This window comes from Mauremys reevesii, linkage group 8 (assembly GCF_016161935.1).
Source record: "Mauremys reevesii isolate NIE-2019 linkage group 8, ASM1616193v1, whole genome shotgun sequence".
In the NCBI taxonomy this organism is placed as follows: Eukaryota; Metazoa; Chordata; order Testudines; family Geoemydidae; genus Mauremys; species Mauremys reevesii.
The window spans coordinates 23920426-23935204 of record NC_052630.1 but is presented as its reverse complement, the minus strand read 5'-3'; the positions used below and the strand labels follow the sequence as shown (position 1 = coordinate 23935204).

Below are 14779 nucleotides of genomic sequence, written 5' to 3'. Positions count from 1 at the left end.
ATCTCTATGCATGTTAATAAACAGTATTTAAGGTCAAAACGTCACCACATAATTATTTTATAAATAGTATCTTTGTTTAGGCTGGGTTTTTTTTTAACTGGAAGGTGATAGAAATAAAGCTACAAGCAACGAAAATGCATCAGGACTGTGGCCCTGAGTTCCAGAAATAAGTGTGCTTATTTTTTTCTTACACAGCTGATATTATTATAAAATTACTTTTATAGAATTATGGTGGTTTTGCTTTGTACACAATGTTAATAATCTGAAGAAACCCACACTGCTACAGTTGGATTCCATATAAAAACAATTTACTAAGGATGTACAAACATACTTAATAAATATACCATGTACCCTGCTGGGGTTCTTCTGAGACAGGGTTCTGATAACTTCTGCAATAGAAGACAGGGAGGCCCGCTAGAGAGTTCCCAAACTATTTAAAGGATTATTACCCAATTCCTATACACTACAATAATCCAGAAAGGAATGAAGTTTTAATGATCCATTTAAATCTGGGCTGCTCCCATTCTTCATGCACTAAATGAGCAGGTAAAATGAGATCTCCAAAGACCATGGTGCATTTATTTAGGTAGGGTTTATGTTTGTTTTGTTTGTTTTAACAAATAGCTTTAAAGAAGATGCATGCCATGAAAGGGAAATTGGTATCAGCGAGATTGGGTGTGGTCACTATGAACAAATATGAAAAAAAAAAAAAAAGAAAAGCAGGGGTTGGGAATCTACATAAATATTATTCCTTCACATATGAAAGTTCATCATCTCCATTCGTACTAGAAGTTTTGTTTATAGGTAGCATGGTTTGGAATATAGCCCAAAGACTCATGGAACAATGATTAGCAAAATACCCTATCTACCCTCAGTGCATTCTTATGTTCAGATAAAGGTTTGGTTCAGAGGTCTGAGCATAGGACTAGGAATTTCCAAATTCTAATCCTAGTTCTAACAGTCACTCTTTTTTTTTTAATCTATCTATCTATCTATATACAGTGTTAGGATCAGGTAGTTGCAAAGATTGTTCAAAACCTGCCCTGTCTCCTGTCTTATACTGAGAACAGCTTGGCTGAAGCAAAGAATCTTACCGGTAGGTCTGGTGCTGCCAGTTTTTAGCAGGTTTGGAGAAAGAACAAAAAGTATTTGAGGCTGGAAAATACGAGGCTAGTCAAACTAATCTCAAGATGTGGGCACCTCAGAATCGTGGCTAAGAACCCTCCCCATCTGTCCATTAGTTCTACAATAATTATTGTCTTGTAATTTACACAAGTATTTGAGAGAAAAAAGAAAAAAATGGTAATCAATAATTGGGACAATGTTAAGTTGAAAATGTTCAAGTCAAGGTTATACATGAAACTTGGCTGAACATTAGGGTTTATTTAAATTCTAAATGTCATGATTCTGACATTATTCATCGTAATTACTTTCCCTGACCCCATTTTTTGTGTGTGCAGTACTCAACTTTATGCTTCTTTGCTAAAGGCCGAAAAGTCGATCTGTTCCCAATATCGAAGCCAGCTAACAACTCATTCATGACTACAGCAGATGCTTCTGTTTTGTAAATTATTTGTGATTTGGACAAAGTGCCTCCCCCTAAGAGGATGAACTGCAATGGTCAAATTCTAGCCATTCACCCTTCCCCCAGGCCCTCAGCATTAGAACTTGAAACACAATACTCAGAAAGTGGACAAAACTGCACATATAAAATATATTTTTGGAATCCTTGGCAAGCTGCACCGACAACTACTTAAGGAACAACACACTGACAGTTTGCTGTTTTAATCTGATGGATTGTGGGCATGCGATCCAAAAAATGATTTTTATTTTAGAATATCATCTGTTCTATGGCAGTTTGTCATAGCATCAGATAATATAATCTATTGCAATGTAAAAGGAAAACCCTAAAGCTTCTCGTGTTTTGATCAGATACCTTCTTCTATTTCATTAGACTAATAGGGGTTATCCTGCCCCTTGTGTGTACTAAACCCAAGGTATCATGCACAAAAATTCAAATTGGTACTTTTTCAGTGTTTTGAGTCACTTCAGAAATGTGGACATTGCTGGAGAATGGTGTATCTTAAAGCACCTAATGCTAGTACAAACTGTCATATTGATCATTTACTAAGCAGTACTGTAGAGGCTGTTAAATTTCTTTGGAAGTCCAGAAAGTGCTTGGGTTGATTCTGCAAACAGCTAAGACCACAACAGTGATTGTTTTTCAAAACCAACATACAGTCATGTGAAATTTATTGAACGCATTAACTATGGAAAAACAACCGTTGCATAATGCAGTTGATTCCCCCACCTTTTTAAGATTATTTAGATACTTATTTACTTATTCTGCAGATTTATAAAATGGATTCCTACATGCCCATCCAGTGCTCTGGGTGCCTAGCTCATCAATTAAAAAGCAGAAATCAAAGGATTGTCCATAATTACATACATCTGAGCCCAGTCCCTCTTCCAGAGCTTTGGAGAGGAGGGTAAAAAGATGAGCTTTGCAGTGTGCCTGGAAAATTAACAAATCTGAGCTCTAGTGAACCTAGGGAAGATAGAGTTCAAATTCAAAGACACCTCTCTGGGAACACCTGTCCAGCAACTCCCTCTTATTAATATTAAGGGAGCTCCAACTGCCTCTGCTAATCTCAACTGGGATCTCTCAGGTAACCATATCCCAGACCATTTAGAGATTTATAGGTTAAAATCAATAACTTAAATTCTACCCAGAAGCTTATTGGAAGTCAGCACAGAGCTCTGGTCCAATGGGTCCCCAATATTTGACTCCAATTAACAAGTGGATTGCAGTACTATTATACTATTATACACTAGTTTCAGCTTCCAGAAGGTCTCAAGGTGTAAACAATCTAATCTTGAGGTGGAAAAGACATAGATAATTGTGGCAAGATTCACATGGGAGAGAAAAGGGTGTACTTTTCTTGCCAGGCAAAGATTAAAAAAAACACAAAATAAAGCAAAGTGAAATAGTAATCATATTCATTATTTAGAACCAACTCCACAACAAAAATGCATTGTAAGGCATTTGAACCATGGTCAGTCTTTAGTTTGTTTATTTTTTATAATAATAATTGGAGATATACCTATCTTCTAGAACTAGAAGGGACCTCAAAAGGTCAGTGAGAGTCCAGCCCCCTGCCTTCACTAGCAGGACCAAGTACTAATTTTTGCCCCAGATCCCTAAGTGGCCTCCTCAAGGATTGAACTCACTACCCAGGGTTTAGTAGGCTAATGCTCAAACAACTGAGCTATCCCTCATCCCTTAACTTTATTTATCTTAAGTGTTTGATCTGAACAGTGAGGTCTGGAAAAAATGCCTTTTATAATGAGAGACTTAAGAAATTCCATCTATTTATTTTTTTCAAGACAAGATTAAGAAGTAAATAGATTATGTTCTACAGGTGCCTGTATGTGAAAGAAACGTCTATTGTCACTCCTTGCTCAATTGATATTCAAGCAAACGGGACCACATTCCTTTGCATAGGGTGAGGTGCCTCAATCCTTCCCTGCCAAACACATTCGGAGAACATATTTCTAGTACATATTTATAATTTTGCATATATCACCCATGTGTACACAACACAATAATGTTAATGACCAGTAAATTACTAGTTTTCATCTGATACATTGCATGATACCTATTGTGACAACAGTGAATTGGGGTACACTGAGCTGGTCAGACCAGCTAAGGCTCACTGCTAAATACCAGGGACCCTCTAGCTCTCCAACACTGGAGTGCTCTTAGGTTCACTCCTCTCCACCAGCAAAGATGCAGGATGGCTAGTCACTGGCTAACCCAAAGGCAGCAGGTCAGAACCCTCTTCCTTATACAGGGAATCTGCCACTATATTTTCTTTCCCCTTCCTATGTACAACTTCCATGCCATATTCGTGAAGCGTCTTGCTCCAGCATAACAGCTTGGAGTTGGAGCCTTTGGTTCTGTGCAACCAAACCAATGGAGAGTGGTCAGTCATAACCCTGAATTTCTTGTTAAACAGATAGGGACCAAGCTGCCTGATTTGCTCACACTATGGCAAAACTTTCTTTCTCTGTGACAGAATAATAGGGTCATGCCTTTCCACAGCAACAATGACCAGTAACATAGTACAATGTATGATGATAGAAAATAGGACTGTTATTGCCTACTGCTGCTCACTTTTTCAGTCCGAATAGTTAAAATTTCCCATTACAGATTGAATAGTCCTTAAAACAACAGCTGTATGAAGTGAGATTGGACTTTTCCCACTAGTTGCTGGCTGCCATTTGTTGAGTGCTTGATTTGTTTCTTTCAAAACATGATCAACTGTTTGTTTTGTTGTGGGGGGCACTTTGTTTTCCTTCAGGCTGTCTCTGAGTCGATGACATTGGGGATGGTGGTTAATGAAGACAGATGATGTTCTCAGCCCCAAGGCTACTGTTTTCATTTTTTGATACCAACCTCACAATCAAGGGATGAGGAACAGAGGGGATCTTTGTGCCTGCAGCAGGGCTTCTGATTTATTCCCCAAGGTTCTTTCTTTAAAAGTGCCTGGAAAAAGTTTGTTTTTTAAATAAAATGTTTTAGGGATTTAAAGGAGCAATATTTCTTGTAAATGAAATGTAAGGACACACAGAACCCAGCTAAACCAAAGCCAATGACTATACTCTATTGTTCTTCTTTGTGTGTAGCTGACATTAGTGCTCAGCATACAGCAATGAAAACAATGGTTTTGAATCTTAGCTGGTGTAAATTGATATAGCTCCATTGAACTAAGCAGAGTTACACCTTTTTTTGCCAGCTGCGTATTTGGCCCATTGTGTGTATGTTGAAAGATGTTCCCTCTCTCTTTATTTATTTTATTTTATTTATTCATTCATTCATTCATTATAAGCTATTTGGGACTGGGGCTATTTATGTGTTTGTAGTGACTGGGACATTTAGATATTATTGCTGCAAAACTAATTAATAATAATGATGGGCCATATATTCAGCTGGTATAAAGCAGCATAGAAATTTTGAAGTCAGTGGACATGTAGTGATTTATTCCATCCAAGGATCTGGCCAAAAACATTGTACACACAGGTCACGTGGTATGTTTCTAGTTTAATAAGGAAAGCTCTCTTAGAACCAGATTTCTAGCAAAAATATTCATATTTATGAGTTTAATTTCCACTTTTGTTAATATTCATTGAAACTTTGCTGTTTCTGTAAATTTTCATGCCCTTAAGCTCATTTGTGAAAATTTCAATGAAAAGCAAACACAAAATAGGATGAAAGTTATTTCATTTACAATATGAATGTATATTCATGGGAAAATGTTGTATTCATTAATTCTAAATGTTTTATACAATGTAGGGTTTAATAAATCTAGATGGAAAGAATGGAACTTCTATGTAGACATATTTACCCCTTTCTTCTAGCATGGCTTGACATTTTCTACAGGATATTTAATCTCTTTCTCCCTGAATCTTGAGCTGTGTTCTAATTGCATATAATGAGTTTACCACTGCAATTAGAAGACCGACAAAAAGGTCTCGAACAAAATGGTCGAAATATCTCAGAGAAAAATTGTTTGTTGCTCTGAATCTGAAAGCTTCAAAGTTAAAATTCAAAGATGTAAAAATCTCTGAAGAGAGATTATCTGAGCAATGTGGAAATCATTTTATCTATAAATCTTCTCCCTATTCCATTGCTGCAAGGATCTTAAAAGTGAGTGCACACACACAACAATGCATGAAATCATTTACAAGGGGGGAAATCCTGCCCACGTTGAAGTCAACCTGGCATAAGGTTATAAGGTAGACAGTGCCTTATGAGTCTGGCAAGATCAGGTATCATTTGGGGGAATATTACAAACGTTTGCTGGTGTGAAATGGAATAGTATACAATAAAAAAAGAAATACTGTAACTGATTCAATACAGTAAAGGCATTTTATTGAAAGTACAAACCTCACTTAAAAGTATATTATGACACTTGAATAATATTTCAACATTCTGGGATCCCTTTATCAAATTGTCTTACAGGTTCACATTAAATAGTTTGACCTGCAGTTACATAAAATATCATGTCAACATGGTTAATTGCCTAAAGCCAGTGCTTCAGAACATAGTATGAACAATCGCTGTTATCCCTTAACTGATTGTAAATGAAGTGTGTTAAGATTTGTATGCAATCAGCTAAGCTTACATGGAAATTGATCGCTATGATTCAGGCTACAATGAGTCAGTAATTCTAACCAGATACACCATCTTGTTGCTGTTTGCACTGAATTGATCAGGGCTTTTTACTGCAGACAGGGAATCTTTTTTATAGATTATGTTAGTCAAAATCTCTATTACAAAATATATATCATGTTTGATACTCTATAAACCTGACAGCAGCATAAAGAGTATACTGACCCTTTAGATACACACTTCTGGATGTTCAGTTTTCCTCATTACTGGCATCATTCATCCAATCTTTGCAGGTTTACCGCTATTTTTCTTCATGATATTTTTAAGATGAGAATGGGCAAACTTTGATGTAATTAGGGTGACCAGACAGCAAGTGTGAAAAATTGGGACGGGGTGGGGGGTAATAGGAGTCTATATAAAATCGGGACTGTCCCTATAAAACTGGGACATCTGGTCACCCTAGATGTAATTCACAATACAGTATTTAATCTGGCCATTTGAAGACTATATTATTCATGGCTTTCTCCTGGTACAGTAGTCCAACAGAAAAACAAATAAACATAATTCATCCTACAAATACTACAGACCATTTCCAGATCACTTAAATGACTTTAAAAAAAAACCAAAAACCTTCTTAGAGCAAATAAGTGCACCTTTTAAAAAATATGGTGATGGAAAAACCTATATTGTATTGAATAAGATCTGAGTCAAACTTTTCACCAAAACCTAAACCAAAACTGAATGAAACCTTCTGGGAGAACAAATATGTCTTTTCTTTTTTTTCCTGTGGGGCCATAGCTCTCTCCCGTAATTAAACACAATGCCAGAAAGTTAAAAGAATGTAGTACTGTGTGAGGGTCAATTCTTGTTATAGGTAATAGTGCCTCAAGAAGTTGCCATGTTACTATGGCAATTTACCCCACTTAATAAGGGCATTGCTGTGGTAACAGCTTGGCGAGGTCATAGCAGGATTGTAGCATTTAAGTGTGAGCTGCAAGGGGTGGGAATGGGGTTTGCGTTCTGTGCCTCTCTGACCCCCTTCCCTATGGAGTGGATCCCATGGTTGTATGCAAGGATCCACTGCCAAACTCTGGACATGCTTCATACTCCACCCACCATGCTGGCCCAACTTGCAACAACGTTGGTGGCAGTGGCTTCAGCTTCCAGGTACATCTGTTGCTTCTTTGTTATAAACAAGGTAAGCTTTTAGTAGCTATTAAATGATACATTGGGCAGGGGTGAAAATAACTACTTTCTGTCAAAAAAATCACAAGCTGCCACTGCTGGAGAGAGAATTCTCAAAATATCGCCAGAGACACCATTTTCATGGTATTTCTAGCCTGACTGGAAGAATTGGATATTTTCTGAGAAAAGCTACTTTCTGTCAAAAAAATCACAAGCTGCCACTGCTGGAGAGAGAATTCTCAAAATATCACCAGAGACACCATTTTCATGGTATTTCTAGCCTGACTGGAAGAATTGGATATTTTCTGAGAAAAGCTCAGTCCTTTGACCCCCTTCTCTAGCCCTGTTTTGCATCCCTAAGCAGTCCAGATAATTTGGATAATTCTCTCTACCAGGAGAGAAAGTAGTGGAAAAGGTATACAGGGCTCGGAGCTCCTAGGGAACCCCTGTGGGTTATTTAACAAATAGTTGCTCTGGAGGAGCAACTGTATTTTCCTACCCTCTTGTGTTTAAACAAATGTAGACACTGAGAGGTTTGCAGTTGACTTCAGTGGAAGGAAGATTTGGCGCTTAGTCTTTGTTTGTGAACCATTTTCTCTGTAATAGAAATCAATGCTAATTTTAAAATATGTATCATAGCTAAAGGGGTGTCTTGCTATATGTTAGGGTCTCTCAAGAAGCTACACTTGCACAAGTGAGCTCACAGTATGCAGGATATATACTGTATCTTTCTTTCTTTCCATTACAGTTTCCTCACTGATATCCTTACAATCTCCCCTTCTCCAATATGTTTTTTCACCTAGGTTCCCTTTTTTCCTTTGTAACCTTTTATTTTATTTAAAGTGAATTTAGTAATGTTGTATGACAACACCAGAGGTTTGGCTCTGGTGGCTATAGTTTCAAGCTCAACAGAGTGAAAGTCAGCTCTGCTACTTGCTTCAGACTGAGTCTCTAAGTATACATAAAGACCAAGGATAGTGACCACACATATATTTACAAGTACAAGGTCTAGTCTGTTTTATCAATTTTATTGAAATTACAATTATCGTTATGATTAACTAAGCATACAGAAATTCTATAAAGATCTATGCACAAGTTACTCACATCCTATACTCATGTCCCTAACGATATTCTTAAGCTCAGATGGCTGCCTTGCCAATTGTTCCTGCTGGAGTTTCCCATAGGGAGCTCAATTTTCCTAATCTGGACACCCTGTTTTTATAATGTGATTCTGATTATACCTCATTAGCATTTATGCACATAGTGCACCCTGTACTTAGGGCATTTGTTAGCAAAGTGTGACTACCCAGTATCTTGTAAACACAAAATTATTCTTACTGTTAATTTTGTGCAGTATCACTTATTGGTACATCTTTTCCCATAATTTTGTAGCATAGGGTCATTCTTTGATCACTCATTTATGTCAAGCATTTCTTAAGCCTAAGGCCTAGTATGACTAAGCTAAAATCTTACAGGCCTTAGCCTGCAGGGCTCGTGTTTCAGCCCTCCTTACTTAGATACCTAATCAGGGCCGGCTCCAGACCCTAGCGCGCCAAGCGCGTGCTTGGGGCGACATGCTGCAGGAGGGCAGCAGGCGGCTCCAGTGGACCTCCCGCAGGCATGCCTGCGGAGGGTCCGCTGGTCCCGCGGCTCCAGAGGACCTCCCGCAGGCGTGCCTGCGGAGGGTCCGCTGGTCCCGCGGCTTTGGTGGAGCCTCCGCAGGCACGGATGCAGGAGGTCCCCTGGAGCCGCGGACCAGCGACCTCCGCAGGAACGCCTGCAGGAGTCCACTGGAGCAGCGGGGACCGCGACAGCCCCCCGCCTCCGCCGTGCCGCGCCCTTGGCGGGTGGTCCAAGCTGTAGCCCCTGCTACCTATAATACATAATTCATAATTCCTTTGATTTCGTCTGCAGGAGGTCCCTGAAGCTGTGGCGCGCGGGCGACCGCCGCCCCGCCCCGCGCCGTGCCCCCTGCTTGGTTTCTTATACTTCTATAAATGTACAATTTTAATCTATTTAGCATTCAATTATTATATATGACATGGCATATTAGTTACTCATAACATCACATAATAAATTAACAATAAACTAAAATCATTGGTCGTACCTTTGTTTATCCCATCCCTTTCCCTCTTTCTATTTTTATAGCAGAATGTGGATCTGGTAATTGTAGAGCTTGAGATGAACTTTGGAAACAAGGATACTTGAGTGGGTTTGAAATTAGGCACAATAAATTAACCCATCCTATTAGTGCTGAAACTAAGCCAAGATTCCAGAAAATTCCTCTCATTGAAAAATCAGGGTTAAGCTATATTATTTCAATAGATAAGGCTGGAAAAGGGTCGTGAACTCAGTAGAGTTCTGCTTGCATGAGAACTGCAGAAGCAGACCCTGCATCAGCAGGGAATAACAGCAGTTGGAAAGGGGTCACTGAGTGCTCAGCTTTGCCTAATGTATTCTACTTCAGATTATAAATAGAACAATTACGGTTTGAACTGGTTGAATCAGGATCGTCAATTACACAACTGGGGATTTTTGTTGGACAGGGAAAGATCACAGTAGACATCCTTGAGTGAAACCCAGCCTTTTCTTACTTAATCAGAATTAATTTTAGCTGAATTCTGATTTTTGTTGATTTGTTGTGTTTTCTTTTATTAACAAACACACAAGAGCTGAAGTCACGGATAACATTTATTTGGGATCCAAATCATTTAAAGTAAAAATAATGAGTAAGCAGTCTAAGACGTTTCTTCACTCAGAACTGACCAGTTTGTGCAATCAAAGATATTTAGACTGAAAATACAGTTCATTCCAAGTGAAACCACAGCCAAGTTCATGGATTTATTTTTAAAGCCTTCTATTTTCTTTCAACTCAGCTCCTGTGTAAATATGCAAAATCCATACTAGTTTCCAATGTTTTTTTTGTAATGTAATGTAACAATCCATTTTATATAATTGTGACACCCCGTAGATTGTACCATTGACTTGTGAAACCTGACAGAGTTTCCCTGTAGGGCCACAGAATTCATGTAACTTACAGTTCCATATACAACATTAACTTTAAGGTACAAATGGCCCCCAAACCTGGAGTACAGATTTTGATTCCCACTGTCACAGCAATGCGAGCCACACTTCTCTAAAAATAGCCAAGTGAGATGGGGAAAGGTCCTCAGAAATCTTTTGAGCAAAGGAAAAGTTGGGGAATTTTTCCACATGGGAATGAAATGTTGAAGAGAAGCAAACCTGAAATCTAGGAAAGCCAGACAGGAGGAGAACAAGACCCTTATCAGGACAGAGGGACTATTTGATTGTGTCCTCAACAGAAAACATACATGTCTGAGACAACATGGTGGAAAATGCAAGTGGATGTGGAGAAAATTCCTGCCACAGTGGCTATATACCCTCATCCTTTCACAGAGAGAGCTCCATCTTATAGCTGCTTTGTTTGCCCAGTTTCCTGCTCCACCACTGGAATCCCTTAGCCTTGGTAATAGCCACCAAAGTTAATTCATAAAAAACATTTTAGCTGGTTTGTAGACAGTGGGGTCTAAGTCTTGTTTCTGTGAATTGTGTCTTAAGAGCCATAGAGAATGAAAATGATGGGGTCCTGTGAGGATAATTCCTGTGCATATCAACTAGTGCTGACAGAAAACTGGACTATCCAAAAAACATTTTCTGTTTTTCAGCTAAATCTTGTTTTGGCAAAAACTTTTCCATCAGTTCTGCTATTAACTCTTCAAGTAATGAAGTATTTAGAAGTTCTACTTCAGTTGTTGCTTACAGCCCTTTCTTAAAGACCTTTGTGAAACTGCTCAATAGTTCTTAATTTTTGACACTTAGACACCATTGTAATTGATGCTTTAGAAGTACAATAGCTATGTAGGTAGATAAAACTATATGTAACAAGTTTAAAACAAAATAGCACGGAAGGGCATTGAAAGAAAGTGTTCAGATCCTTAGAGAAATCTGCACAAGCATTCAAATGGCACACTTACGAATTCTGGAGCAGCCTCTTTTTGGATCCTCTCATTCTTCACTGCAGTTCAGCATTAACCTGACTCCCAGAAGGAAACAAAGGCAATTATCAAAGCCGAGACTGATGAGGTGCTTGAATGAAAGATCAATACAGTATCTATATTTGGCTGCCATGAGTGACAACTTCAAAATAAAGAGATGGGCATGGTGGGCATAATTAGGCTTAAACACAATAAATTGTGACTGACTATTTACCAGTGCCATTGGGGAAAAAGAATTTTGCTCCAATCTTCTTCCCCTACAGAAAAGGGCAGTTCTGATCAGTAGCTCTCATGATTGCTATTATGCTGAAGTCTGTTTTGCAACAATTTTCAACAATTTAAAATGTGAAATATAAAGAGAAGATACATGATAGGCTTTTACTGATGCAGTGACATTTCATTGATAATTGTCAGCCTTTGGAAATAGGAAAATTTGAGACAAATTAACTATGTATTAAGCAGGGGAAACATCAGCATTTCTTTATGCTTCCTCAATTTACAAGTCTTTCATCTTGGCTTTATCTAGTTGTGGGACACAGAACAATTTAAAAGAGACTTTGTAATTCCACTGACAATATTACTACTGTTCTTTCTCATATATTACCCTCATTTATGTCAGCTTTGATTTTTTAATGAAACTGTTGGCCATTTTAGCTCATGCAATAAGATTCCCTTAAAGCACAATAAATATGCCATAATCACATCCAGGTTCATCTGTAGTCTTTGACTGATCTTAGTCAGGACTTGCTAATAATAGATTATTTAATCTCCATTATGCCTATTCTTCATAAAATCTGAATCCCAGCCAGCAAAACGGTGTCACATTTAAGTGTGAGAAGACAGTTAGGATAGTAAGTTAGTGAAACTAAGATACCAAAACAAAATGGGGACCAAATCCACCAAAACTCCACAACCTATCTGAAAAATGTTCGCCCACCAAACACAAATTTTCTTCCAACTACCCCCTCTCCATCCTGCCTGTAAAATTCTCCAGTCTTCCATATCTCAGTGAATTAGTTAATCTTTCTCACTGATCCCTGGATAGATTCTTTGTTTTCCCTCTGACTTGTGGCTGCTTTGACCCACCTTAAGCTAATTTCACGGTGTTCTTTTTTAAAATGAAAATGTGGTGGAGCACTAAAGGATAAGTAGTGAGCACAGAGGTGGATGGAATAGAAGAGCTGGAAAGGAAAGTGAAAGAAAGGCCCAATTTGAAAGAGGAGACTGAGGATCCTCGGTGCACTGGAAAAGGGAGTTTGTGGTCTGTAGGTCATAGAGTGGTTTTGTTTTGTTAAAACTTAACCACTCTGGCTGCTCAGTCTCTGCTGCTTCCTCACAAGCTCTCTGCAGGCCTGTATCCAGATGCTACTGCTGTAGTTCTTGCCAGCAAGAGCTTTCTCCCCTGTTTGGCTGTCTACTTATTACCCAACTGGCAGGCTGCTTCTTGTTGTTGCTGCTGGATCCCATGAGAACTAACTAGGTTTATCAGATAGCAACTGTGAAAAAATGGGATAAGGGGTGGGAGGTAATAGGTGCCTATAGAAGAAAAAGTCCCCAAAAATGGGACTGTCCCTTTTAAAATGGGACAGCTGGTCACCCTAGAGCTAACTCTCATCCTGGAACAGACCATTTAAAAAGGTTTTTACCCAGCTCATAACATTGCACAAAACAGGTCACTGTCTTTTTCTTCATCCTTCTGCTGACTTAAGACCCTCTGATGATAGAGAGAGAAAAGCAATGGAATAGCTGCTTTGCAGATTTGCCACAGTGTCAAATTAGGCATAATCACAATTGAATAAGGGAGAATCTGTTCAGTTCAGTTGGGGTGGTGTTGGACATTTTATCTTGAAATGCAAAATACTAAATCAGTTGGACTTTTTATTTCAGTGTTTTCACTAATACTATATGTTTATCATAGAATATCAGGATTGGAAGGGACCTCAGGAGATCATCTAGTCCAACCCCCTGCTCAAAGCAGGACCACTCCCTAGACAGATTTTTACTCCAGTTCCCTAAATGGCCCCCTCAAGGATTGAGCTCATAACACTGGGGTTAGCAGATTAATGTTCAAACCACTGAGCTATCCCTTCCCCCATCACAAACTACAATTTATCTCTCATAGCTAGCAAATATAGACTCATGTTTACTTTGTTCTGTATTAACAAACACTGTAGCTTCTTATCTAAATATTTTGGTCCCTTTGACCACAGAATCAGAACACCACCATATTATCTCATCTTTATATTGCTTACTGCAGCTCAGAACTTGTTTTCTATGGGAAAATTACATTTTAAAAATGTGACTGAGCTGCAGAGTTTAGGAGTTGAATTAGCTGTGGCCACTTTGGTCCTTATTCACTGTTGCCCTGCATCTTGAGTAAGCATTTATACAAGTTGGAAGTGAGCATAAAATATGATCAGTTCCGAGGTGGTAGCATTTTATACTAATTTTGCACTCGTTACCCAAAGTGCCGGTTAACCGGGAATCAGACACATTCTCTGCAAAAAAAAAAAAAAAAAAAAGAAAGAAAGAAAGAAAACTTCACTTTAATGCATTACTAATTATCCACTCTTATGCATTTCTAACTTTGTAAAAAATGACTCACATTCTATCACATTAGTGTTTATTTTTTTTCCAATGCTGTTTAAACATAGGTGTTTCTAATGGAGTCCGGCAGGGGATAGTTTCTTGGCCCTATGCTACTTAATAATTTTATTAATGATCTGGAAGAAAAAATGAAATCATCACTGATGTGTGCAGATGATACAAAAATTGAGGAAAGGGTAAATAACGAAGAGAACAGGTCACTGATACAGAGTAAATTGGTTCACTTGTTACACTGGGCACAAGCAAATAATATGCTTTTAAATATGGTTAAATTTAAATATATATATATATATCTAGGAACAAAGAATGTAGGCCATACTTCATGAAAGAGGAATCTATCCGGGGTGCAGTAACTCTGAAAGTTTTGGGGGTTATGGTGAATAATCAGCTAAACATGAGTTCCCATTGCAATGCTCTGGCCAAAAGGGATAGTGCAATCCTTAGGTGCATAAACAGGGGAATCTTGAGCCAGAGTTGAGAGGTTATTTTATCTTTGTATCTGGCACTGGTGCAACTGCTCCTGGAATACTGTGTTCAGTTCTACTGTCTACAGTTCAAGAAATATGTTAATAAATTAGAGAAGGTTCAGAGAAGAGTGGCAAGAATGATGAAAGGATTAGAAAACCTACCTTATAGCGATAGACTAAAGGAATTCAATCATTTAGCTTAACAAAGAGAAGGCTAAGGGGTGACTTGATTACAGTGTATAAATGCTTACAGGGGGAAGAAATACTTGATAATGGGCTCTACCAGAGAAAGGTGTAGCACAATGCAATGGCTGGAAGTAGAAGCTAGA

General features: G+C 38.4%; 1 long non-coding RNA gene across 1 annotated transcript in view; it reads left to right on the top strand.

Annotated features, from left to right (window-relative positions):
* Positions 1 to 3700: 3700 nt before the first annotated feature.
* Positions 3701 to 14779, top strand: part of LOC120369861 — a 36486-nt gene continuing 25407 nt past the window's right edge. The window contains exon 1 of the long non-coding RNA XR_005583470.1: positions 3701 to 3830. This is a non-coding gene — a long non-coding RNA (uncharacterized LOC120369861). The remainder of the gene's footprint in view (positions 3831 to 14779) is intronic.